This window comes from Clinocottus analis, unplaced genomic scaffold (assembly GCF_023055335.1).
Source record: "Clinocottus analis isolate CAN_PGR_092001 unplaced genomic scaffold, fCliAna1.0.p SCAF_1, whole genome shotgun sequence".
NCBI lineage: Eukaryota > Metazoa > Chordata > Actinopteri > Perciformes > Cottidae > Clinocottus > Clinocottus analis.
Genome location: NW_027175820.1, coordinates 14076128 through 14101586, shown reverse-complemented (window position 1 = coordinate 14101586; position 25459 = coordinate 14076128). Strand labels below are relative to the sequence as shown.

Below are 25459 nucleotides of genomic sequence, written 5' to 3'. Positions count from 1 at the left end.
CGTTGGGGAAGAGTAGTGAGGTGTCTCTATTAGAGACGGGTGAAATAGGGGGAGGTTATCAAATGCATGTAAACAAGCCTCACACAAGTTGGGTGGTTTCTAATTAAATTGTGAGGTGTAGACAGGAAGTAAACACAAGAAATCTATTCAAACTACTTCTTTAAACAGCACCGTTACCACTTTGATGGAATTAATGAGGCCTGGATGTGGACTATTTTTCAGTGTTGACCCTTGTGCAAATGCTATCAGGTCGGCTCTGATTTTTTGCAGCTTAATGTTACTCAGACATCTCACACTTAAGAGGAGGAGCTTAATGTTACTTTTTCTTTATGAAGTTTTGAAGCCAGGTTCCACTTTGCAGCATGAATGAACATAATTTGGCTACAGTTACCAGTTCGATCATCTGTTGAGTAACCTTTCCTGCATAAAAAAAATGTTGGATTGTTTAATAAACCCCACATAAACATTTATGCTCAACATACATTTTAGCCGCAGTCTGTTTAAAACCTAACCTCATCTATATTCACAAATACATAATGCTTACTCAAAGCTTTGCATCAGATGTAACGCCAAAGAGATGCTTTCTGAGCATATACATTACACATCTGAATCTTTCTATGTTGGTGCAGCACATCAGTACAGCTCATTGTATACTGGAAACTTCCTATCTAAGGAAAAATGTTCCATATATTTCAAATATAAAAACCATGTACTTGTCTTCCTTCATTTACAAGTGTAACACAATAAGGATAAAAGAAAATCAAAAAAATATGGATAACATTACATATGCACAAACTTAAAACATGATAAATTGAGTAACCTACACGTGAAGTTCATCTAATTCATCCTAGGGAAGTTAGGGAGTGTGAAGGTGGTTCTGCGAGTGTGTTTGAGTGTGTGAGTACGAGAGAGATGGAGCAGGGAAAAGGAAGGGGTGAGTAGAGGGAGGATATGAGAGCCTTCTCGGGGGACCTTAAACAAACTGACTAAAGTGGTCCTGTTTTCTGATCAGGCACAGAGAGGAGAACACTTAGCACTGCTGGAGACACTCTAAACAGCCACTGAGGAATTAGCCTGTTACTGGGAAACTTCACAGCTCCTGCACTGGGCCATGTCCCTGACTAAGTAATACAGAAAATAGAACAGGCAATAAACAGCAACAAACAAATGCATGTATGCACACACCCATCTATTTTCCAGACACACACACACACACACACACACACACACACACACACACACACACACACACACACACACACCCATACACACACAGGTGCACAAGGACATGCTGTATGTATGCCAATAAGCATTGCTGCTCAAATCAGCACAGATAAACAGGAAAACACATACACACACAGCACAAGATGCCATATGTGCTCCGGTCTCTCTGAGGAGAAGCGGTAGATAATGAATGGGCTCCTCACACACTCCAGAAAAGTGTCGCGAGTGACTTGAGACAAGGAAAAATATGTTTTCACTGAGGAAAAGCAATGACCTTATTCCTTCTCCGCGTACAGTATTCTTTTAGCTGCATCGCCAGGTTTGGCCAAACAAAGATGAGCTTAAATTTAGGCCCCATGATGTCAACACAAACACAGGATAGAAAGTTCATGTTTAATTAGGTGTCCCCCCTTTTTTAAAGTTCATTTCAATTAGTCCCACCTCGGCCCCACTTTCAGGTCTCAGTGATTTGTCAATGCCTCAACTTGTATAAACCGCAGTGTGGTCATAATGCTGCATGTGTGTGTGTGTGTGTGTGTGTGTGTGTGCGTGTGTGTGTGCATGTGCGTCCGTGTACAAGTGCGTGCGTGTGTGTGTATATATGTTTTTGCATGCGTGTTACTGTTTATGTTTTGTGTGTGACCTCGACAAAAAAGGGACTCATGTGCCCTTGACATTTCCTTCTCGTGCTTATGATGAATTGCAGGGGTTATTTACTAGTGCATGGAGGGATTCACAGATCTCTGCTTTGTCCCCAAACACTTGCAAAGGATGCAGAAACATCCATAAAAAGAACTGCTCAAGGAACTTTCACCGTCATTCCTAATAACTGGGATAGCTAGAAATGCTGAATCTACATAAAATAACCTTAAATTGATATACTACCCAATATATAATATTTTAAACATTTTTGAATTATTCAAATGTGTCCTATTAGTTTCTCTTTGCGTATGTCTCATAGCACTGCAGATACAATTTGGAAATAATGTTGTTCTGTTTAAAGCTGTCATGGTTTTGTTTATATAATGGAGATGAGTTGTCTGTTTTTGAGAATACTAAAATAATAATATTTGTGACATGAAAGTAAAGCATATTAGCAGTTGAGGCATGTTATTCTAATAGCTTTTGTACGAATGTTTTTACACTTTTTGTGTTTGTTTTTGCTTGTGAGCCATGACAAATACCTAATCCCATCTGATTGACAATTACGTTTTTATTATTAAAGTTTTGTTAAAATGTAAAGTAGCAAAGCAAAAGCATTCTAAATACTTTACATTGTTTATGTATGACATTCAATATTTCAGATACCTGCAGACTTATCATTCAGAGGTACTATGCAGCACAAGCTTACTGTATGGGGCCATGGTTAGATGGCCTGTACGTCCTATAGGATCCTGAAGGTGTACTATGTCTGCTCTGTCCATTTTGTGACACCCTCACATAAGCCGATCAATCAGCTGTAATGAAACCCATCAGGTCACCTTTGAAATTTATCATTTTTTTTGTGTGCGTAAAATGAAACGCCCCATGACGGTATGGATGCTAAATTTAGATTACCTATATGCTAACACGTCCTCCCCTCAGACAGAAAGGGTAAAAAAAAAGGTCATAATGCTGAGGATATGCCAGTGTTTTTGTAATATCAAAACCCTGATTTCGGCCATTATACTTTGTTCGTCCCCGGTCTTAGTGTCTGTAGCAATGTATCTAAACGGCATCGCTGAGTCGTTGCACATTTCTTCAACACACATAATCAAAAAGTTTTAAAAGGTAAACATAATGTTGTTTTGTTGCTCATCAGCAAATATAAATTGAGCAATCACCTGACTGTTTGACGTATCACTCTCCCCCAGTGGTGTGTTTCTCTCTGTGTGTTTCTGCCGCTTGCAGAGGTTTGAGGTGCTTAGCATCTCTTGTTTGCACACAATCCGTTTGTGATTATTGCCCGCTCCAGGCTTCAGGCACTGTGATGCGTCTTTTCACAAAGCAGCCTCATTTGCATAGATTTTGCCAAGAACCTCTCAAATCTTAAGGAGTGCACTTGAAGACGAGTTAAAGATGAGCAATCATGACGACAAATCGCCTTGTTTGTGCTAAAGGCAGGCAACATCAGTATCAGCTCATATGAGTTCGCTTTCATGTGGCTGGAAGGATTTCCAACCCTTTAGTGGATTTTCCACAACTATTTTTGAATAGTCAGGCCAAACCTGTGCAACTGCAATCAAGGTCCAACTATACAGTTTGTTTTCTGCAGATGGCACACAAAAAGTCCCTATTCAAGCATTTACAAAGAAAAACGCTTTTCGTATGTGTTTGTTGATTTGTTTATTTATTTTGTTGTTGTCATTTTTTTCTGCTGAACACAGCTGCTTGGGCCCCACCATGCAGAAAGGCCCAATATGGCTCTGTCTGTAAATCGGAGTCCGGGGGCCACGAGGCAGAAAACAGGGGAGAACCACCCGGCGAAATTTAGCGCACGATGGCTCCCAGCGGGCATCATTTGGGGACCAGAGAGATTCTTTTCCCTCCTTCTCTCTTTTCTTTTTCCTGCATGGTGAGCAGGTTGGAAAGCTCAACCCTAACATTGCTGCTGACACAACCACTCAGGGACGGCTGTAACAGCTCTCTTAGCATGGCACCTGTTATTGAGCCGTCAGAGAGAGAGAGAGAATGAGAAGGAGAGTGTTAGAGAGGGAGGGAGAACAAAGGAGGGAGGAGGAAGGTGTGCAAGCAGGAAAAGAGTGAAACTCAATTGTAATTTCAGGGCTGTCACAGTTCTGAGAGCCGGTAATTATTCTGCCGTATCGGTGAACGGACATGTTCAAATGCCTCTCTGTGCTCAGACTGATCTCTTCCTTTATTGTCCAGACTACCTATATGTATACATTACGCAATGAGTGAATTAATAAACTAACTCTAATTAGATTCACATCAGATTACTTTGTAAACAGAGAGCAGAGTTTGCGTCTATATGGTGGTCACACCCCTGCTCTCTCTATTTTGTTGTGTTTTCCCAGTTTAACACATTTTCTTTCCACTGTCTCTGTTTTAATGCAACTGAAATTACTTGGACAATCCAGTGTACCTTTCATGTATCTCTTTATTGATTGTCTTCTTTTACTAACTGAAATAGACTTTTTGATTATTTATTTTTTCAAGATTCATAATGCTTTCATCAAACTGATAATGAGTATAAAGAGTCCCCAAGTGTTATGAGTGACTTACAGTAAAGTAAAAGAGGAGGTACAAATAGAAGATGAAATGGTTTCAATATTGTGTATTTTGCATGATGTGTTTTCATTATGGCCACTATGAGCAAAGAGAATGGAGATATTTAAAAGATTCAATACAAATACTGGTAAAACAAAATACTAACAAACACGGAGGAACAAAACAAAGAAGGAAAACCACTCCGGTTTATTTCCTCTCCCAGCCAATCATCAGAGGTACACAGATGTCCATTCAAGCAAAGCAGTGGCATTCCTCTGCAGAGCAATCAAAATGGATTAAACCAACCACGCTCCAGCTGCCACCACGCAAATCAGATATGCCTGTGATGATGATAATCAATCCATAATAAAATAACACAACATAAATCTGATAGTGTTGTTCCAACAATTTTAATAACATAGATTTAAATATTGCCATGTGCACTGGAGTGATTTATTGAGAAAAAAGTGCTATCAAGCTTATATACACCCTGTTTCTGGTGGCCCGCCAATAATGCCATTAACTGCATTGTTCAAACTCATTATGTGATGAGAAACACAATAATAATCGCAGGACTACAAACACACAATTTCTCCAATTGAGCTAATCACTTTTGCTGGCATTATTCGTCTCTTATCCTCTCCCTCTCTCCCTTCGTGCTCTCATGCTCACTTCATCATAAATCCTGGGAGAGGAAGGTGTATAAATCCCTAGTCCTGAATTAGTATTGTAATTTCTGGTATCTATGCATACTTTGCCAGCGCAGACCCCAGAGTTATTAATCTGGGGGGACAGGTGCCATAGAAACAATATGCTGAGCGGTTGGCCTGTATACTGCGCTGACCCCTCCCGCGCAAAAACCCCCAGTGCATTCAATTACAATTACAAGAAATGGACTGAAGCCCAGCTTTAGTGAATATAAAAAAATATGAAAGCTGAAGGGATTTGACATCTTTCATCATTAAAAGTTTATATTTATTCTCTATAACATTTGCATGTTCGGATAGATTAAAATATGTATTTATATACGTTGATGAACAAGTCTGAGTTGTTTGGAGTCCCACAGCGTGTGATATCGGGTGGTTTACCACCTCTCCGATAGAAAAGCTGTTACGCCGCACATATGGCCGACTGACAAACATGACAGATGAAACACTTTGTTTGCTTTTGTTTAAGCACCGGCTCTCCTACTAATACGAGCCTTTTAAGTGATCAAAAAGGCCTGGCGATATTTGATGTTGTCTGCTGAGAGAGGGGGGTGGCAAAGGAAATGTCATCCGGTGAAATACAGCTCCAGTCCTCTGTCACACAACGCAGTGTCTGCTGGGAAATAATCTGACATCTTGTGCTCGACACATCCAGGCGATGAGTAGAGAAGGAGGCAGGGAGGGGGAAGAAGAGATGGAAGGGAAGAGAGTGATGGGACAAAGAGGCGAGGGAGAAGAGAGAGGCAGAGGGAAGTGGGAGCGTGAGCGGCAGAGTGAAAGGAGAGAGAGGACGCAATCAATTCAGCAGCCCCTTCTCCATCATGTCATTGCCTGTCAGCATAGATTTAAGAATAAAGCTTTTGAGAAACCTTCCAGAGCTACAGTCTGATCGATGCTCTGGCAATGTTGGCCCAGATGTCACTGACACGCATCACACGGCCGCACACAACTTCACCAGTCGCCACACGACCGGGAACTACCAGCGACCCCTGCGCTGAGTTTGGAGTGGGCAGGGCACACTTTCCAAAGATCTCAAGTTGTCGTCCTCATGCGTGCTGCTCCGCACTCCACAGAAGTTATCACCATCGTGCCAATAACTTGAATATGCCAGTCGGGATGGAAAACGGGAAGTGCATATGGGCAAGACCATTAGAGGAAACGGAGAGGCAAAGATGAAGATATAGTGACGGGGTGAATAAATTGAGTCATTAAGCATGTGTTTTTGGGAGCCTGGCTCCCATATGACGGCGTAGGGCGGCAGGATGCTGCTGCTGCCGTTTCCCCGCAAACAGACAACAGATTGGCTCGTTTGCCTCTCTCTTCTGGGCAGCTTTTGCCTCCTGCTTCCTGGGGAACGTTTAGAACTTTCCTCCCCTCGGTCTCTGAAGAGACGCCTTCTTGTGGTGTAATTTCAATTTGTAGCATGGCTCCTTTTAATTAATCTACACCACAGTCAAGTGTCAAACTATAATGTTGAAAGCAGAGCTCACCCAATTTAGTTGAAATGTAAATGATGTAATTAAAACATTTACTCATCACAGTGTTGTGAATCATTTAAACATGTTTAAATCAAAGAACTGTATGCACATTTGTTGGTTCTCAAATGGTTGCTCTCTTTTCCTTCACATTCCTCAAAGGAGCAACTGTGCAGCACTTTTTAAGCCTGCAAGATAAATAAGTAAATCCATCTTGTGTACCTGTGCAAAGAAAGACAAAACAGATGAGTCAACTACCAAACTGTTTTCTGGTGCAAACACTCTCAATGTTCTTTTTTTTTTAATTCTAAAAAGGGTTTGGCAATTCAAACTACATTTTCCAAAAACTCACAGGTCATTTATCTCCTAGAACTGGCTAAAATGTAAATACAACTCCAGACTCAATGTGCATACTTGTGGCTTTATGCTGATAGCCGTCGAGGACATGTTCCATCAGGTCCATCAGTTTCCCGTCACTGACTGCTGCCAACTAGCAGGTGGAAAAAATGACATTGAAATGAACTATTAAGTTGTGTATATGTGGATAGAATGATCACATGTGCCATCTTAGATAACTGAAAGAGATGCAATTAACTGAAGTGTCAACCCATTCTGTTCCTTATTTGTGATTTTGATCAAAGAAAATACTGTTTTAAACATATTAGATTGTTTTACTTTTTTCATACTTCATTTTAAATGTCTGGACCTAATACAAATTCAGGACAAATTAAGTTCTAAAATTACATCTTCCAGCAGAGTGGAACACATTCTTCTCTGACCCGTGGAAAAATTAGAAATAAAATTGGTTATTTTTTCCTCTCACTGTTAATTTTCCTCAAATGCCTTTACTTCTTTTTCTTCAACCCTCTCACTTTGTCTTGTCTTTTGATTTCAGTGTGGAGGGCAATCGTTATGTGAGTGATGGTACCCATCAGTGTAGTGCATGTGTTGTAAAACTGTCAGCTACTGACAGATTGACTGAGATGTTCCACCCTTCGATCACTAGGGTTAGAGGGAGAAAGATACAGAAGGAAAGACAGAAAGATGAGGCAAAACAGGTGCATATGGGAGTCATGTTGTATTTAATTTTTTTTCACGAATCAAATCTGGCACAAAATTAAAAACAGTGAAACAAACATGGTTAGATTTAAACTGAATGCAAAAGACTGATATATAGAGAATGAGGGTGTAATTTCCAACAGCTGTTGATTCAAAGGGAAAAACTTTATTTGGTCCAGATGGTCTCAGTCAGTGGCAGAATGAGAGAGCTGACTTCATTGGCTCCAGCCATGTGTTTTTCCTCCTGACAGAAATTAAAATGGTCGTTCGTTTGTCACCGCTCACTACACAGCTTAAAATGTAGCAATGAAACGTTCCTTGGCGATAATGCACCATAATTACTCAAACGCCTGTTCTTTATCTGCAGCAGAGGGAGGACAGAAGGAACATTTTCCTCAGATGAGATTTTAAAAACACAAAGAGCTTGCACGAGATGAAGCACACAGTCAAAAGTATTGTTTTTTTCAGGCGGAGAAACCCATAAGTCTGTCATCTTCTTTGTTGACACAACTGACAATCCTTGTGTGATGTGACCTTTTTTATCTTTTACATAACAGTAGATGAGAGATTGAGCATGCTGTGGCGGCATGGTGTAGCAAGTATCCGGGTGTGATGAATGAATTTATTTGAACAGTCTGATGGATATTGATCTCCTCAGCGACTCCTCCACGGGCTAGCATTATGGGACCCTGAAACGGAAGAGAGTGGGCGGCTCTCTACTCCACATGTACAAACGAGGTGAAAAACACACTGTTGCGGAGGAGTGGAAAGGTTAACAGTGGCTTCCAAGTGACAGTTCACTGACAGTTAAACGTAAAATCAGTCATTTATCGGAAATATAGTAAGAGCATCTCAGCAGTCACCATTACGGAGATGAAATACCGGAGCATGACAGGAGTTGAGTCACAGGAGGCACGAAACTGACACAAAGCAGAAAATACAGCCACATGCTTGTTTTTTTTGTTTTTTTCAAGGCAGAGCTGCACATCCAAAGGCACACATGTGTAGGCTGGAACGGCATGGGCATGTAAAACTGAAGGCTGTGACCTGTGGTTGTTTTACTCAAACATCCACATCCTCTTCCCTGTAGCGCTGCATCAGCCGTGAGTGAGTGAGTGAGTGCACAGTGAATCATGCAAGGAGATTCTCTGGATGACTGTGAGTGGCCTAAACTTGGCCGCAGGCTGAGGCCACTCAGTGCTTTGCGAGAAATATCGCAGTCACTCGTCTCCAGCTGAGTTTCCCTTCTGTATTTTTCTTCTGATCTACTGTCTTTGTCAACACCTCTGCATCTGCGTGTGTTCAAACAGTCATAGATGATTTATTGAGCTTTTGCCATCTGAAAATGTCCGCACAGATATAAGGTCTTTTCTTTTAAATCATTAGGTCATAAATTAATAAAAAAGTTTTTAAAAAAAGGAAGAAAAAAAGGTAACTGTTTACTTTTATATTGAAAATACTATGCAACTCGAGAAAATGTTGTATTGACATTTAGGAACTAATTTTAAAAGATTTTTTTTGAAAATGTGATTATTTTCTACTGAATAAGAGCATCTGTGGCACAAATGTAACTCAAGAACAATCAAAAATGAATCACCATTTTGGCAGATGAGAAAGAATAATTTACAAAGAAATTCAATTTGAAGTTCTTTTTAGATCTTCAGTGTTTTAACAGCATATTCATCTCCAGACTCAAGCTGAATACTTGTTTAAAGCAACTAAAATGAGGGGTAAAATGTGTTTGTGCTTTTTTGCAGAAATTGTTTGAAGTATGTATTGGTGTGAAATTTAATTAAACACACTTTTATGGAACTATAAAACAATCTCAGCAGAGAATGAGTTCTGTTTGCACTCAAATAAAAAATTAAACACAATCAACAAAGGACAGAGAGCTGAAAGACCGTCACTTCAGTGTGTTCGGCTGTGCAGTGACTGCTAAACGGCCGCAGATTGTGAAACACTAAATGAGTGCGGTGCCGCTCTCATTGTGGCCATGTCTATAAATGCACAGTCTGATTGGGTAATCGGCATCTCAACTATAGTCTCTTTAACGGCAAAGTTACCTCAAAATATCCACATAGATTAGGGCTGAGTACTCCTTGACTCGCTGCTAATATTAATGGGGCAGCAGCCGTGTAGGTGTAGAGCGTTTAGGTTCATCATAATAAGTAATATCAGATTGCAGAGTTACACTTGACCCCACAGATTACATAAATGAGCTCTCTCTGAGGAGGACACTTTTTACCTCATTCAGTCACTAACGACATTCATAACACAACAAAACTATATTAAAAGAACCATGTAATCTACAGTAAGTTACAATTATTTCTTAGTCCTTCCTTTAAAGCTGCAAATATTGTTAATATTACAAGCATTTGCATTATTTATTGTTTTCTTGCTCTGCAAATTTGGATGCGTGTGTGCATATGTGTGTGAGAGAAGCGCTGAGACAGAGTCAGTGAGACGAATAGGATAGAGAGAGGCTATGGGCAGATGAAGCACAAGCATTTGCATCTCAGGAAGTGCGTCAGCCACACGGGACAGTCCCACAACCAAGAGCCTCAGTGCTTTTATGCCCTATTTTTCACACACACACACACACACACAGCTTTGAGATATATTAACGACAATGGAACATTGAATGAGGTGGTTAGCGAATGTATTGTCTCAATTCTATAAATTAAGAATATATTTTGGGGATATTATAATGTTCAAACAACAGACATGTTTCATGTCTAAGTTATGTCTCAAAGCTACATTTATTATGTCTCAAAGCTACATTTATTTTAATTCTTTTATTTTTCCCATTATGTTATTCTATGTTATTTTATCCGTTTTCCTCTTCCAGTAATATTGCATTGGATTTCCAATATTCGTGGTGTGTTTTTCCATCTTTCACAGATCAAGACTTCATGGACTTTTTAGATGGAAAATTATCAATACAACATGAAGCATCAGCAAAAACGCAGTGACACATTGGCAACATGCTTTTGTTCCCGGTGCCAACATCAATAATTCAGCCACTCGCTCATAACTTTATTTTCAATGCATAATTGAGAGCAACCAATGTTTTCTTTGGCCGTTTATACGTCAAGCAATTTTTAAACAATAAGAGGATCGGTCCATTAAGCTTTTAACATCTCTTTTACGCACTCTAATAGATGGCTGGAACGTATGGACAATGGAGCCTGTTTTACTCTTTGTGCTCAGTGATGTGCGGGGTACGGCGTGCGTTTAGATGTTTTCACTTTGCAGTTGTAGCTTTTGTCAGCATGAAAGTCTTAAAACGATAACTGTGGGAACGCTGTGGTAAGTCAGTGAAAAGGTGTAGACTCCACATTTAAAAAGTGTGGTCTGGAAAGGAAGGGGTCTTTAGCGTGAGCTGAGGTTTCTGTACCTGCGTGTGTGTGTGTGTGTGTGTGTGTGTGTGTGTGTGTGTGTGTGTGTGTGTGTGTGTGTGTGTGTGTGTGTGTGTGCATTGCTGAATGCTACTTTGAAGAACCTATCCTTCCAGTGACTCATTATATAACCTGATTACATTCCTCACTTTCTTTGTACTACTAGAATAAATATTGATTTACTATTTTAATTACATGTTAATCTCAAAACACAAAGGTGCCAGGGTTATGACTCTCTCAAGTCATACTGCAAATTTCCTTGTTGCAAATATTTATTGAGGATGGCATCCTGAGAGGGCAATAAAAGTGAGTAGCAATCATTAAACAGAGACTAGCTGTCTACAATATCTGCACAAGTGTCAATATTAAGTACACAGGTCAACCTAACTACTCATGAATCGCTTGCAATCTTTCATTTGCACAATCAAATACAATTATTCAAAAAGGGGGGGTGCAACAAATTGTCTGAAAAGAAAATGTTTGTCAAGCTGACATGTTTTTATTTAAATCATATTGACAGATTGGATAGCCAAGTGTATTTGGGCATAAAACCCATCTGAACTCATAATTATCAAATTAATTTAGATAATAACCATCTATGTTCTATAGCTGTGAAGTGCTTGCTATCGCCATACCTAATTATTTCCCAAACTGATTGCTTTGTGAAGCATAACTTACCAATACACCAGAGGGGATTTTTCATACTTCTTAGGAAATGGCGCCCAAGAGTGTTAAAAGGGGGGCAAATAATAGAGCAGATCATTGAGGCTATTTTCTTCTTTTTGCAAATTGCTTTATCTCCCATTCACATTAGAATATGTTATCGTACGCCATTTGACAGCAGTGCATTAAGGAAGGAGCATACACTTAGTGTTGGATCTGGCAATTAGCTCCAATAGGTGACCGGAGAAGTATTTTTTTATTTCTGTTCAACACACATGAGGCTTTACATGTAATCTTTAAAAATAAAAGAAGTAACAATGCACTCGAGAAAAACTAAATTGTTCTTGGTGAGCTCTTCATAAAAGGTCATCATGCCATGGAGGCCTGATGGTTTTAGTCCACCAAAAGGCTCCAATTGTTTAAAGTTGTTATTGTCAACCTTTGCCTCAATAACATGCGTAAATGAATTCAAACAATGTGTAGTGTGTAGTATGTTCACACTATAAAATGGCCAACAACTTTAAAAAGCCAGTGTGCATGCAAAATATTGGAACAAATAAAAAACAAATGTGTGTATTCAAATGTAATACCATCAGGGAAAGCATAACAAGAAGTATTCTTTACTGGAATCCACTGCTATAGTCTCTGTTAGAAATGGCAACTAGCAGACTCTTTTTTCAGGGAAAATATGGGAGTAAGAAACAGTAAACAACATAATTTTAATCTCATCTGGCCTAAAAACAAATGGAAAATGGAGTGTGAAATATGTACTTTAAATATAAATTTGTGATTGGGAATAACCCATGCAGCGTGTTGTGTTTGTATGGTTTGTTCTTGAAATCAAGTGTGTTGGTTTAATTTGAGCATGTACTGGACACAGGTCTGAAAGAGCAGGCAGAGGAGCATCGATAAACTATGAAATGGTTCCAATATGGCCAATCGATAAGGCTTTTTGAGCAGCTCCCTCGGGTCTTTGATTTTCCTTTCAAACAACAAACCAGGATCTCTGCTCTTCAAAGGCAAACTCCATCTTTGCTGTTATTGTTGTTATTCCTTCCCCAATGTTTGAGTGATGTCACCGAGGTCGATGTTATCCATGTCCATAAAGGCTCTCCCACACTTGAATCACCCGGGAGACGGCTTCTGTTGGTCTGCGCAATGGTAACAACAACCAATAAAGGTCAATCTCCCATGGTAATGGCCAATTGGGTTTGTTCCCATTATTGGCCCCTCTGATCCGTGGTCAACAGATGGAGCGCTGGCATCACTGACACAAGTTACACTCCAACCTTAAAGAGGCTCTGCTCCGTCTCCAAGCGCGGTTGTGTGATTCCACTCGTTCTCCCCCTCAGCTTGTACTGGCCAGAACATCACTCCATCATGTGCAGCTCCTGTATAAGGAGACCTGTCGCAGTAGCGTCACAGGAGCGCTGCCAGTGTGGGCTAACCGTCTAACCATTTCAGCTAATTGCCTCATTAATGATTCACCGGTGTTAGGCGGCTCTAGCACTTCGCTGTGGGGAGCAAATTGTTCTGATTGGTTTGCCTCTGTCAATTATTGATGAGGCAGTGAGCTGAAGTGCTAACACCTGGCTTTGGAGGTCCAAATGGCCCTGCATTCCCATCACACACTCGGTTATCACACACCCTGAGACCACATTCATTCTTGAAGGGCTGGAGTCTTGACTGTTGGTGTTCTCCGAGAGTGGATCTAGCATGCCCCGGGGCAATGGCTGTGATCTCAGTTGTTAGGATATTAGCTCATAGAACATGGCTCACTGCTGTGCAGAGGTGGACAAAACACAAACGTATAGCTCACAGTGGCTCGTGCTTAAAGTGGGGAAAAACACACAGAGACAATGTCACATGAGAGGCCACTGAGAAAGAGTGTGTGGGCGTGGGCGTGCGTGCAAGCGGGGATATAAGAAATAACTTCATTAGAATTTTTAACAAAAATGTTGTCTTCACCCTTGTCTTCGGAGAGGGGGGGGGGGGTGTTGTAAATATAAAAATTATACATCTTATGGCTGATAAATTAAACTTTCTTTGGACAGATTGAGTGTATACAACTGAGATAATAACTTCAGATTTTACAGGCCTGAGTGGAGCTGTAACGGTATGCAAGGCAATGTCAATACTTGCTTTGTTTATGGTGATTTATAATGGGTGCAGGCGAGACACCTTCACTGTAGGGTCATGTAATTGGATCTCTCGTAGATAGTAGCTGAATTGTGTCCAACGGCCCACCCACAAAGTGCTCCTTCTGGCGACATGAATCACCCTTACCCAGCGCACAAGCTGCTAAAGGGTCTCACCAAATGTGTTTTTCAAGACACAAACACAATAAAGAATTGTAATTTTGGGAATAAAATGAATAGAAAGATGTAGACATGGTGGAGACTCATCCACATTGAACTTGCTCGGCTCTCCTTAGCCTTAATTAAAGCTGATTAAAGAGTCACCCCCCATGCTGACGCCACTGTCATTCTGAATCTCAGCCAAGTGGGCTTGTCATGTACACTCACAGGGTGGTCATTGTGTCTTTGTTTTTTCACCGGCACAAGTGACAGCAGAGAGCCTCCCCCACCCCCAAATACAGTTGCTGTGACTCGCTGTGTGTCACCATAAACTCTTGACTGGGGAACCAAGTTTAGACGAAGGTCCGCTCACTGCCTCATGGTGTACAATATACTGTATATATATATATATATATATATATATATATATATATATATATATATATATATATATATATATATATATACAGTATATATATATATATAATATGATATATTGATATTGATATGAATTCTAAATTCTAAAGTCTATTTTATGCACAAATGTGATAATGTTTGAACATTTCAAAAATACAAAGCAATTGTTATACTATTAATAGTAATAATTAATATTAGTGCTGTCAAGCGATTAAAATGTTTATTCATGATTAATTGCATCTATTTCATAGTTAACTCGCTATTAATCGCAACTAATCACACTTTTTTTTCATTTTAATGCTTTTAACATGAAAAAGTGGATTGGTTTGCTTTATGCAAATGTTTTATTTTATTGAAAAAAAACAACTGCCAAACAGGGTGGTTCAAAATAAAATTATAAAGTGCACATTTCAGGTAAACAAGGGCAAGAGAGAGAGGTGGAGAGATTATTTTTATTACTTATTGTTGCTGTGAACTGAGCTATCATCGTAGCTGTCCAGTCTGAAATACCACTCGATAGCCAAGCACACAGTGAACGTTAACTCTGCGCCCTCTCGTCATAGCCAGACACGAACGGATGACTTCAGACAGAAACACATGGACACCACAACAAAGAAAAAACTTACTGCAGCCACAGCTAAATGGATGCTACTGCGTGTAGCCTGTTAACGTTGTGGAGGACGAGGATCAAGTGATATAATACACATCACATCCAACGACAGTACCTACGAAGCCTGATTGCTATGTTCACCTCCCCCTCTCTCTCTCTCTCTCTCTCTCTCTCTCTCTCACTCTCTCTCTCTCTCACTCTCTCTCTATATAAATATATATATATATATATATATATATATATATATATATATATATATATATATATATGTATATATATATATATATATATATGTATATATATATATATATATATATATATATATATATATATATATATATATATATATATATATATTATTTTGTGTGTGTGTCTGTGTCACACTTTAATGGCATTTTTTTCTCTTTTTCCCAACCCCTCCACTCTTCCCTCTATTTCTCTTTCTGTCAACAGAACCCAACGACAGAGCAGTGATGACTTCCGAGCGGCTGACCAATCGTAGGAAGACAGCTACAAAGCACAACATTCAAAAATGACTTCACTAAAAACAAGACAAGACCCGCTGAGATCCCTCGAAATCCTTGCAGTGAAATTCTTGAGAGCCTCAAACGCTCCCTTCTCCCTGATATTTTACCTCCAGCTTTTTTCTACAAAACACCAAAAAGAAGAAGAAGAAAAAAAAAGACCGACTCATGAGATGGTTGACAATGTCAGATATTTGAAGGACTATGTTCTCTTAGGTGGGGAGATCCTTGATGCATGCCTCTGTAAATAGATCATAATAAATCCCTATTCGTATTCCTAATATAGAAAACATACCAAGTCGCTCCCTCCAACTTCATAAACCACCACGACTGTGGATAGAGTACTCATGGTTCAATATTTTCCATATGATGTCAGTTTTCTTCTTACCTCCTCAGAGACATGTAATTATCATTTCCAATATAATTTCTCTATCTTGGGAGTTATTTGGACTGTAAAAATTGTACTTCCTACTCTTCTTATTCTCTTTACATAACAGCCTAGTCTTCCTCTTGAATATCCACACTAGTACATGTATATAGAGATAAATGAAGACCACAGCATGGCACAGACTAGTGTTTATTTACCACTCGCCTATTAGATCACAAATCTTAATTAGTGGATATTTCTGACAACCTTTTTAAAAGTTTAACAAACTTCTTATAGTTATAGGTATATTCCCAGGTGTCTGAACACTTTCCTGTGAATTTAAATAGACACATTAAAGCATTAGCTATAGGTAATGGTATTATTTGACCACCATACAAGGTTTTTTAAGGCAGCAGTTCCTTTGGTATCATCAATCAAATGGTCACACTGAAGCAAATGGTCACACTGAAGAGGAAAAGACCAAAGCCACGAGTCTACCGGGGCACTGCTAAATATTTAGTTTTTTACATTTTATTCTATATTATTTCACCAAAATGTCCTACACCTACCAATTTATTCTCTTCCATTGCAATAATTGTCCTCTCCCTCCCATGTGTTGGTTATAACCGCTTTAGTAAAGCTACTGTCAACCTGAGAGCGCCAACTTTTCCTTTGCATCGTTTGAAATGGTGCTTTGATCCTGAGCCTACTTATTGGACAAAATAACACCTCATTGATTGCAATGTAGACATGAGGACCCTCCATCTTCTATGGACTACGAAGATAACCAAATGGACTGACATAATATGCCGTGCCAATGAAGGTACAACCATCACTGGTGAAGACAGAAAACCTTTGCATGGACAACAGGGAAAATACCAGGATGTTGAACACCTCATCTCTATCATTGTGCATCCTCTACCTCTCAGCTTGTGCTGTGCATCTAGGGAACCATGGCTTATCAGTGACCCCTCTTCTGTCCCCACAGTCCGTTTCTGCACTGCATGTCCTCACAGTCTCACGAGGAAAGTGTCCATTCTACTAATGGACGCACATGGCATTGTGGGAATACAAAACAAACACTGGTTCACTTTGCCACAAACACACTCACACATACAAGCGCATGCATACAGATGCACAATTAGACATAGCATCACTCCAATATGTTGCTGTATATATGTACAGTATATCAACTATGTAGTCTCAGATGCTGTTCTTTGCATGTTGACTTGTAGATAGAAAGTGACCATTATTCACAGAAGAGGTTGTGCAGGTAAGCCTAGTCACTGGATTAACTCTCTAAGCCAAAGCAAGCTCTGCATCAGCTCTACATCTCCCTCTTTATAATTCAAGCAAATGTATAGTTACATGACATAAGTTGTTTGACCGCCCTCCTATCGTGAAAGGTCCTCTTCAGCCAGACCACAGCGCTGATAGATTTAAAACTCTTTGAAGGGACACATAACCTCATCCTTGCTGTCAGACAGAACCTGGCCACAGTGAGCGTGGGTAGGAGAAGAGAGAAGGGAAGGCAAACTGGGGCGCTCCAATTAAGTGGCAGCCCACAAAGTGGCATGGGGCAATATGCCAGCAACTGTCTATTCATCCTATGTCAAAGGGATTTGCACATCTCAATGATTCTATGCACTGCCAGAGAAGTCTGAGAGCAGAGCAGAGAAAGGAAGCGAGGCTCTGGAGAAAGGATAGGAGAGGAAAATATACCAAAATGTAAGGCGGTACTGAGCTTATGTTCAAGTATTCTCCTGGTCTTTCCAGATATAGAATATTCTTTTCTAACCGGCAGCCAACTTGTAGAGTTCAATAACCCCTGAACCTAACACTGTTCCACCGTCACGCGGCTCTCTGGGCTGTCATGACCTCACGTCCTGTCTGAGGTTAACTTTGTGTTAATGAGTATGGCCCTCAGCTCAACCAGATGTTCAGCCCTGTGGTTAAATACTTATACCCTTCTGTCCCAATGCCTGCCCACAACAGCTGTACATTTTCACAGACACTCAGAAACTCATGGTAGACCATGATAAATTCGGTGAAATTGTATTAAAACAATGTATCACAGGTGTTTTCCGTTTCACTAAAAACAATCAAACTGATCACAAATACAGCCTATATCAAGAAAAGTTGTAAGTTCAGCAGAATACAGGTATATAGCCAATTTAGATGAAGAAATATTCAAATATTGTCAGAGCACACTGAATCCCATGAGTGTATTTACAGTCAACATGTAAACAAACTTGGACTTATGACTTAGCAGTGATTATTTAAAGAAGATTTAAAATACAGAAAGGATGAAGATGTCACTCAAACATGAGACGTTATATGTGGTAGGAAACAAGACATTGAGCAAGTGCTGATCTTCTCTGAGCCTCAAGGCTTTCCACTTTCTTAGAAGTCAAACAAAGCTCCATTTCTACGCAGCTGTAGGCAATGTTTGACAGGCTGATTTGTTTTCCTCTGCTTTTGAATGCAAGTTGTTCCGCCGTGATAGTCATGGCAGCATGGGGGCTTTTATCTAGCAGTGACCCTGACCGGGGTCAGCAGAGGCACGTAAACACGCAGAGATGTACATATTCAGAGACACAATGTGTGAAAGTGCACACAAATGCACAGAGGCACATCCTTGCTCTTTTCCCTCACTCACACCATGCTAATCTAAACAGCAAGACTGTATGTAAACAGATTTTCGACATAATGGGATTGTTTAGTGTGCAAACAATAAGCTGTTAGCGTAATCACAGGTCAAAGATATATTACCCAGAGGGCCACGCTGTAGGTATATTAACATGATGGATATGTGGGAGAGAGAGCAAGGCAGGGTTGCGAAAGATATAGAGCACTACTGACTCAGATTTACCCCCTATTGGGCCCCGTCCGCTGCCTCTCTCTCCTCCACCTCCCTCGTATGGGCCCCACTTAATCAGCCTTTCATTCTCTTCTTGCTCCTTCCCACATTCACACACCTCCTTCTTAGACACCAGGTTCCTATCTTTCTTTTCTCCGCTCCAACACCTCAGCCCTGTCCTTTTCTGTCTTTAGTCCCTATTTCCCCCACCCATTTCTCTCTTTTTTTGGACAAATATAATCTGTTTCAGCAAAGCGGTCCATACATCTCAGTAGTCAGTGTGAGAGCAGGATAAAGCAGCTCCACAATCTTGTTTTTGGATTAAGTAAACAAGGGTCTGAGTGAGCAGAACACCAAGGACTGGAAAGAAAAACAGCATAATGTAGCATGATGAATTTAGCAATTCAGAACAATGTGATACATAGTTGATAGAAGTGCATCAACACATCCATCCCGTTATCTTCACTTGACCATGTTGAAAGGACCATGCTTGTGTATCTAAATGAGTAGCAGCACACAAGTTCCATGCCAGGGAAGATAAATCCTGTGTAGCTTACTCCATTGCACATACAGCTTATTAACTTATCTCCGCTTTATTTGATTACCACCTCGCCCATTCTTTCAACTGGTTAATACGTTTTTGTCCTCCTGACTAAACACTCCATTAGTGTCATCACTGGCTGGCTTGTGTGTGTACTGTGTACGTCTGTGGACCATTGAGGCCAAGTGAGTAAACACAGAGGCAGAACACTGGGAAGAAAAACAACCTATAAGACACACAATAGGTATAAAGGGGACCAGTCTGATGATGGCACTAACAGTCAAGACACTCTGCCTTATGTTTGGCTTTAGATGTGGTCTCAGCCACAATACAGTCATATGTAGGAGTCAATATGACCACAGATACAAACAGGTGTTCAATTTCAACCAGCCTTATCAGTAATAATTTAAATTGAGTTTGACAAGTAACAATTAAACACTTTGAACATTTTAAGCATCATCAAAAAGCTAAAATATATCCACTTCACAATGCATAATACAGCTGCAAAGTGGAAGGAGCAATGTACTTACACTCAGTGCAATCAGTGCTAAAGAATAACAAATGCATTTGAACATATCTGCTACTTTGGTAAAAGAGTAGAAGGCAGAAGTCTGTTTACATCTGTTGTCCACCTCTGGCGGACAACAGTAGTTGCGGCTCATGGCTTATAATAATTATCACATTAAGAGCCATCTTCATGCCAAACTGGAAGATTTCTCAGATTGAACGTTTAAATGAATACAACTAGTGGCCATAATATAAACATGTTTTTTAAGTTAAGTAATATTGAGGATATTGTTTAAGTAAAATTTGAAATGGGAATACATAATGGGGGAAAAACAGCAGTGCCTCACACTTACCAACTCTTTAGGGCAGAAAAATGCAGGGGCTCACACATCCATGCTCTTTTCCTCACTCCCTCACACACACATGCCTGCACAGACAAACACAGTCCTGTTCCTGTATGTGTCTGTGTCTGGTGGGGTGTCAAGATTAACAGTGACCTCAAGCCAGACATGGTTGGAGCAGTGGGGTCAAAGGGGAAAGGATTACAGTGAGGCAACTTGTGTCAACTGCTCTGCTAAAATCCTGACTGCCAAGCCGAACCAAGACTCTTGACAAGTGATTCATGTATGAGCTCAACATATAATGTGTACACACTGACACTACTCACACAAATACTGTATTGTTTGGGTATTTTGACTTTGACGTAGCATTCAAAGCAGCATGGATTTCGATTTGGACATAGAGATGAAGTGGAAGAGGGTTGTTCTAATAGCCAGACAGCAGCAAAGAAAGAACAGACCCCCTTATGTCACATAGCTAATGACAGGGATGAATAATACAGCCTTTAAAGCCCTTACTCCCACCTCATTCTGGCCTGCGCATAAGCTTATGCCCTGGGTGAGCAGTTAGCCTTCAAGCCCCTCACTGAGATGAGATTGGCTCCCAAGAAGATTTGTTGAGGGGTTAGAGAGAATCAGATTAACCAAAATGCCTCAAACGGAGTATATGCGTTGGGCTGGTCTCAGTGTAATACCATTAATAAATGCTGTTAACCAAAACGTTAGCACTTGATTAGGTAATGAGGGAAAACACATTCTTTTTGCAAACATTATCCGTGGTGGAGTAGCCCAAATCTTGCAAAAATATCAAAACACAAACAGAATGAGTTTTAATCGGAAGCAGTCGGGACTTTTCCAAATAGCCAAGTCGCAACTGCAGAAATAAATCAAAAAGGAAAATAACAAATGTCCAGAAGCTGTGGACAGGTGGCATTTCAGCCCGTGCACCGTTTAGCTGTGCAGTCTGGTTTCTGACAACTTGATTTAGTCTTCTGCACCTGAGCCAGAAAAGAGAGAAAAATGAACTGTAGCGTAACTAGGCTCCAATTTGGGTATTTTAAAACACTATTGATGAGGCTAATGTATATGGAGAATGGACTTTCTGGTAGCCATACCAAGCCTATTGTGGTCGTGAACATACTCTGTGCACTCGGTCAGATACAACGAGAAATAAGAAAGACAATAGCATTGATTTGATTTACTCTGCCATCTGAGTCTGGTTATCCTTTGGGGGACATTAGGGTTTGTCTTTAGGGTGTAAAATGGAGATTAAAGGGGCTCAAGGGGAGACGCTAGGATGCATGCTGTTCAACCTGCTGTGAACAGGATGTAATCCTTCAGTTTCAGAGAAGTGAAAAGTTTACAGAGTCCAGAAAGTTACACATACATCCCTTCTGGGCCCCCTACAGAGCAGAGAGTGTGAGACAGCAGGGGATAACCATATGCTATCAAAGTGTTCTTCAAAGCTCCCATCTTTAGTCCACTAAATTATACAGTATCATCACATATACCTGACAAATATAGAAGAACAATAATCACGCAGCTTAACACACAGACAACAAACAAAAAACATTACATTCCTGAGAAATATGTTTTAAGAAATCTGTTGCCTTTGAACTGTGAAGGGGGCATTTCTTTAATATATTTTCGAATGACTTAGTTTAAACTTTGTTGAAACAGTAGCCAAGTCCCAAGAGTGTGTGTTTGTGATTTTGCATTTACATGCTTTTACATTACTGCTGCTAGTAGACAATTACAAATTCATGAATCCTATCACAGTGAACCCCTCTCCGTTAGCAGAGGTTAATTTGTGCTAGCCCCTCGTTTCAATTGTACTGTACTAAATGTCCACATTATTTCCCACATGGGCCTGGATGAGGGGTTTGATTATCCAAAGGTAGGCCTTGGTTGGCTCTGTTATTGTCAGAGGGGTCGTAAGCAGCAATAACGGCTTCTAGGGTCTTATTGCTATGGCTATCAGCCCCTTGCCACTTGGCCTCTGTGACCCCAGTCAGAGATAAGCTTTATGGGAAAGCACATTAACATGCTCCTGCAGTCACCTCCCTCCTTTATCAAAGGCAGTTCTGTGAAATCAAGTGTTTATGGACCCCCGGTGATGGTATAGTGCTGTTCATTGCCTATATTAGAGGTTGAGTGTAAATGAGCTGGAGGTGGACAAAGGACCTGCACTAGTGGGGGGAATTGAGGATGCAATACTGATGTTATTTTCACGAAATGAGCAATATCTTTAATGACTGCAACACCCATGAGTTGGATTATAAATACTGGTTGCAGTCTAAATATATCCATGTCTTCCAATCTTTCTACAAAACCAACACTACCATAACCTAAGGAAGGTAAAATGTGCAAATAGATATGATGTAGCATTGTTATGCATTCTGTTAGCTCTACCGTATACTGTAGGTGACACAGATTTCCTTTACTGTCTTCCTCTTTGTGTTACACCAACTACTGATCTTCTTAAGTCATTTGTCCAATGGATGCACTTTTTGTTTGTTCTTTTTTCTTTGATTTGTTTATTTCTGGAGCTCGCTATGTTGATATGGGCATTTTCCTGTGGCTATGAACGACACTAGGAACACATGATAAATTAAAACACTGAGGTGTCAGTAGTGTGTTCCTGCTTACAGCCTTATCACTGGTGAAAGATCCTTTCAGTATGTCTGTAATGATGGATGGTGATAGCCCTGTGTCTTTGTACACATCAGGGGGCCCTACTGTTGTCACTGGACAGATAAAGGGAGCCAGAAAGAGAAAGATGTAGCCGCAGCTTAATGTCCTTCTCTGGTGCTGTGCATGCTCTTTCCTATTTGCTTTTCCCTTCACGGCACGGTTAACATCGTAAATTAACCTTTCGAAGCCCCCTGTGCTCAGAGACTGGTGCGCAATATAGACAAAGGAAAAAAAAATAGATCTATGTTATGCAATGCAGTAGCACTGGTCAGAGACATAGCCTGTTACAGAATTGAGCTATTCCTTTTCAGTGATAGGGAATAAAACAACACACTTTGTTCAGTCAAGCAAACCTTCTATTTTATGTGCATGTCCTGTGTGCTCTGCAAATTGGTATGAGGCTGCGTTTTGTTCTCCATCTTAGAAATGTAAATGAAACACATGAAAGAAAATGTATTGTAGATCCTTCTCTTCTTAATTCAAGTCTGTAAATATGATGTAAATACCAAACACCTATGCATGCTAATATACAAGCAATTTGTTCAGGTACTTTTGTAACCCAAACTTCTCATATGGCATGTAATGACAAAAAAAAGAAAATCAAACATGAAAAACTGAAATTGTGATCGAGGATATGGTTTGTAAACAACTTAAAAACTGGAAAATATATGTCTTTGCTGTTAATGTTTTCTTACTGATAACTAATGCATTGGCCTGCCATTTACTACAGTGCTCTGCTCATGTTACTTGTTATCTTTTTTATGTTTCATAAGGTGGGGCTGAGGCAAAAAGGACCATAAATCCCTGATTTGTGGAATAGTCGGGTTGGAGAATAAGATGAGGGGAAGGATGGCGGTCTGCTACACTCTTTGTAGATTTTTTTATTGCCACTGCACGTTCACATGCATACACATAATACTTAATAACATATCCTTAGTGTCTAACACAGCCAATAAAATGCCAAGGCAAAACGTTTGCTTAAAAGCAGTAGAAAATGGGCTGCCATTTGGGTTATCTTACCAAAAAGACGTATCACCAGCTCTAAAGTGTGCCGTTATTTTAAAATGGCATATATGTGTTTCTGAAGAATTAATACAAAATCATTAACAAACTATAAAGCTGGTACAACAAGCAATTTTGACTCATTCCAAATTCTCTGAATCATGATTCGCACATGAGGACATTTAGAATTTGATTTTTACTCATTTCTAATATTATGTCAAGTGACAATGATGATTATCTATATGCCAAATTTGCCTCTGCCCTTGCAACTCTAATGTGGCATTTTAAGAAGACAGTGATGGTGAAAGTAAGGAGAAATCTGTTTGGTTTCTAAGAGTGTTTATTTTCAACCATGTTAGAACCATGTTGTATCCCAAGGCGTTCATGGTAGATGGAAGTGTCTAATTTTTATCCTGTGCTAAAGATATTTTAAATTTAATAAATAATTATTGTAAGAAGAAAACATGTGTGTGTCGTGTTCTGAACCAACCTCTTAACTTGTTCATATTTTCTATAATTATATTTTACAGACGTGAAGGATGCAAATCATGAAGACAAGAGAGACTGAAGAGAATGAAAGAGTTTAATTATAAAAAGCCTTTAGGGGCATTTGTGTCTGGGTAAAGTGCTCTCCTCTAAATGTAAATGTAAGTGATGAGTCTTTTCGGTCATTATATCCATTATGAAATACAAAGAAACCAGAGTCTCAGAGACAATGATCTTTGAACCCTGGCTCTCAGTTGTAACATAGAGGCTTAGTTTCACTTCACCTTCAACCACCAAAATATAACACCAATTCAGATAAATGTAAATATATTTATCTTGTGTAGCCCAAAAAAATGCCTCACAGGGCTTGACCATCTGTACACATATGACATCTTCTGTCCAAAGACCCTGGCATCGGAACAGGAAAAACTGAAATACCTGAATCAGGTATTGTGCTCATGAACTTTTACTCATAATCGTAAAACTACTTGAATACAACACCGCAGTTACGTTAGCCTCTCATCAGCTGAGCAGGAAGCCATGCAGTGGCGCTGCGGTTGAAGTGGCCAACAAGCTACCCAGCTGAAACTATAACCAATGCACAAATCGGTTACATCCATCATCTATCACCAGCTGCAGTGTTTGTCTCCAGTTCACCTGTATTGGTGATGTGTGATGATGAGTATGAAGTCAGCAGTGACATCATAGCTGTGAACGCAGCAGGGCAATGTGTGAGCAGGTTATTTGTCGCTGAATATATGCTACAAAAATCCTCAAGACCCGAGACAAGCTCTCGTGTCATGCATGCAAGCCACCTGGTGATTGAAGTGAAGGGTTTGCCTTGAATGCAGCCACAACTCAGGCTCAGGCTTTTAAAAGGCGGGCTGACCTTTAGGCTAACCAGATATTCTCCATTGAGTGTCAAACTTTGCTCAGCTTGATTTCTTCCTAATAATTATTTTAACTTCCAAACACATTGACAGGTAGAGCAATGTAAGTATTTGTGCTCGGTCTAACAACTGGTGAAATTGGTGCATCCCTCTGTTCTGGTTTATCAATAGGATTACTCCTTGCCGGCAA

At 40.0% G+C, this 25459-nt stretch overlaps 1 protein-coding gene across 1 annotated transcript in view; it reads left to right on the top strand.

Moving 5' to 3' along the window:
- Positions 1-24339, top strand: part of mafa (MAF bZIP transcription factor a) — a 74228-nt gene extending 49889 nt beyond the window's left edge. Inside the window, exon 3 of the mRNA XM_068583120.1 lies at positions 15514-24339. The gene's annotated coding sequence lies outside the window, so the exon portion shown is untranslated. The remainder of the gene's footprint in view (positions 1-15513) is intronic.
- Positions 24340-25459: the final 1120 nt, after the last annotated feature.